Source organism: Monodon monoceros, unplaced genomic scaffold, assembly GCF_005190385.1.
Source record: "Monodon monoceros isolate NGI ecotype Baffin Bay Population unplaced genomic scaffold, NGI_Narwhal_1 Super_Scaffold_10, whole genome shotgun sequence".
In the NCBI taxonomy this organism is placed as follows: Eukaryota; Metazoa; Chordata; class Mammalia; order Artiodactyla; family Monodontidae; genus Monodon; species Monodon monoceros.
The window spans coordinates 43205923-43209166 of record NW_021703766.1 but is presented as its reverse complement, the minus strand read 5'-3'; positions in this window follow the sequence as shown (position 1 = coordinate 43209166).

Here is a 3244-nt window from a genome sequence, read left to right as displayed (position 1 = left end):
ACTGAATTTACACTCAAAAAAGGTTAAAATGGAATACATTTGTTATTCATTGTTTTAACACAATTTTAAGTAAGTAAATAAATAACTCCTGCAAATTAATTAATTATTAAGAAAATAAACCTAAACAATCCAGCGGAAAAGATGGCAAGATTTTACATAAAAAGAAAGTATATTTATACTTTTATTTATGTATTTATAACTAAAAGTATAAATTTATATAAAATTTATATAAATAAAATAAAAATTAAAAAGTCAGCTTCCCTGGATCATGCATTTCTGTGCTAGAATATCAGGAGCTTTAAAGGGTTTAAACTTTTTTGGCCCAGGAATCTCATCTCTGATCATCAAATATGAAAATATCCATCTAAATAAAGATGCATCAGAGTAGTCATTTTAAATAGAAGAAACTGTGAAAAGCAACTTATATATTTAATAGTATTTAAACGTATGATATCTGGGTCTTGCTTTAAAATACTTCAAGGGTGGGGGATGCAGAGGTCAATGAGGATAGATGAAATAAGATTGAAAACATGTTAATAACTGCTGAAGCTAGGGCACGAATTCATGGGACGTCCATTCCTCTGTCCGTAATAAAGTAAAAAAGAAAAAAATTTAAACACATTTGTAATGTTCTGTGAAAAAAAATGAAATCATCTCTATCCTACAATTAGAACACTATTTTAAGTCAATAAATGTTGATTAAAAGTAAATGAATATCTTTTAATGCACAGAATTGCTGCATCAAAGCAAAACTAGTCAGAGGGGGCTTCCCTGTTGGCGCAGTGGTTGAGAGTCTGCCTGCTGATGCAGGGAACATGGGTTCGTGCCCCGGTCCGGGAAGATCCCACGTGCCGCGGAGCGGCTGGGCCAGTGAGCCATGGCCACTGGGCCTGCGTATCTGGAGCCTGTGCTCCCAACGGGAGAGGCCACAACAGTGAGAGGCCCGCGTACCGCAAAAAAAAAAAAAAAAAAACTAGTCAGAGGGAAAAAAATTCAAAGATCAGTAGGAAAAATGAACAGTAGGGCTTAAAAATGCATTTCAGAAGATTCTTTTTAAAAACACATGAGTTTAAAAAAGGGAAAGAAGTGGATCTAAGTTATATGATATAAAATGACTCTTAAAGAAAAAGGGCTTTGAAGTGGGAGGGAATTATGACAGATGAATAGCATAGAGAGCACAGGTGGGGGTAAAAGGGAAGGACTTTACATTTTTCCACGTGTTTTAGGGCTTTTCTTCACAACCCTTGGATAGGCCTTCAAAGAAGAGATTCCTCAATCTATACCTTTAAGGTGCTGCCTCCCTCACCAGATGGGTTCTTTTTCTTTTTTTTTTTTAAATATTTATTTATTTATTTTGGCTGCACCGGGTCTTAGTTGCACCATGTAGGATCTTCTTGGTGGCATGCAGGATTTTTAGTTGCAGCCTGCAAGATTTTTAGTTGCGGCATGCAGCCTTCTTAGCTGCGGCATGCATGTGGGATCTAACTCCCCAACCAGGGATCGAACCCGGGCCCCATGCATTGGAAGAGCGGAGTCTTACCCACTGGACCACCAAGGAAGTCCCGCCAGCTGGGTTCCTAACTGCAGTGCCTTTCCCTACCTGTTCAATCTAATCACCTGGGCACCATCCTCCCACCATGTTTCTTGAAACCATCCAGGGCTCCTTCCCTTCCTCTAATAAGAAAATCACATCAAGCTTAGGAATAGAGAGTGCTGTTTGTAAGAAAAAATAAGAAGACATAATCATGCTGTTCCTGAATTCAAACCCAGTCCTCAAGAAAACAGGCAAAAACATGAAGGGCAAGAGGAAGGTGTAAAGCAAGGAGAAGATAAAGGTACCACAAAGTGCTGCTCATCTCCGAATCTACAATGTACAAAATAATTCCCAAGGAAATAGGTAGAAACCCACCCAGACCATTGAAAATACACCCAAAATTCACAAGTTATTTGGGAATAGAAATCCTTACCTAGGACTTCCCTGGTGGCACAGTGGTTGAGAATCCACCTGCCAATGCAGGGGACACGGGTTCGATCCCTGGTCCAGGAAGATCCCACATGCCGCGGGGCAACTAAGCCCGTGCACCATAAATACTGAGCCTGTGCTCTAGAGCCCATGCGCCACAACTACTGAGCCTGCGTGCCACAGCTACTGAAGCCCGCGCACCTAGAGCCCATGCTCCGCAACAAGGGAAGCCACCGCAATGAGAAGCCCGTGCACCACAACGAAGAGTAGCCCCCGCTCGCCACTAGAGAGAGCCCACAACACAGCAACGAAGACCCAGGGCAGCCAAAAGTAAAGTAAATTAAATAAATAAATAAATAAATAAAAGAAATCCTTACCTAGTAAGACCAGGTTGCTGTAATTCTCCATCATTACATCTCTATATAAATCCCTCTGCGTAGAGTCCAGGCATTCCAACTCCTCCTGAGAGAAGTCTACAGCCACATCCCTGAATATCACCAACCCCTAAAATGACAAAACCATGTAGTACTGTTAAAATTAAAGGAAATGTTTTTCAGATCAAAGAAGAGATGGAAAAGGACACTGAGGGATGGAGAAAATACACTGAGCAAATGGGTTAAGTCAAAGATAGGGCAGAGTAAAAAAATTAGTGTAATTAGAACAAAGTGCCTCTTGAATATTCCTATTGCTGTAGACAAACCTCCTTCATACAGTGAGACATTCCCATTATCCCACGGCTAGGGCTAGGAATGAACAAAACACACATTTATTTACAGTTTCCCAAATAATGAAATAGAGTAGAAAAACACACAGCAACCTGTAGGCCTGGAAAATTACTATTTATTTTAATGATCATCCCTGACTTACCAATATTTTTATTGTGGAAACTTTCAAACATACAGAAAGTTGAAAGAACTGTATAGTGAACATCTGACATGCTAATTACTGCTTACAATAAACTCTTAAATATGAGCTCCTCCTTTCCCTTTTTTTTTTCTTACTTCTTAAAGGAAAAAGTCAGAATCTTTCTAAAATATTTACCAAACAAACAAGCAAAACCTCTGTTGCACATAATAGGACTTTGATCTAATTAAATTGTACACCAAATACTAAGAATCATCATTTTCAGAAAGTATCATAAATATTTTTCTTTATAATGCAAGTTCTTTAATAAGCTCTTTTTAACTGGATATATCTTTCATCTTAGGAAGGCAAGACATAACCATTCCATTATTTTGGATATTGAGATCGAACAAGATCTCTAAGTTCCTTTACAGCTTT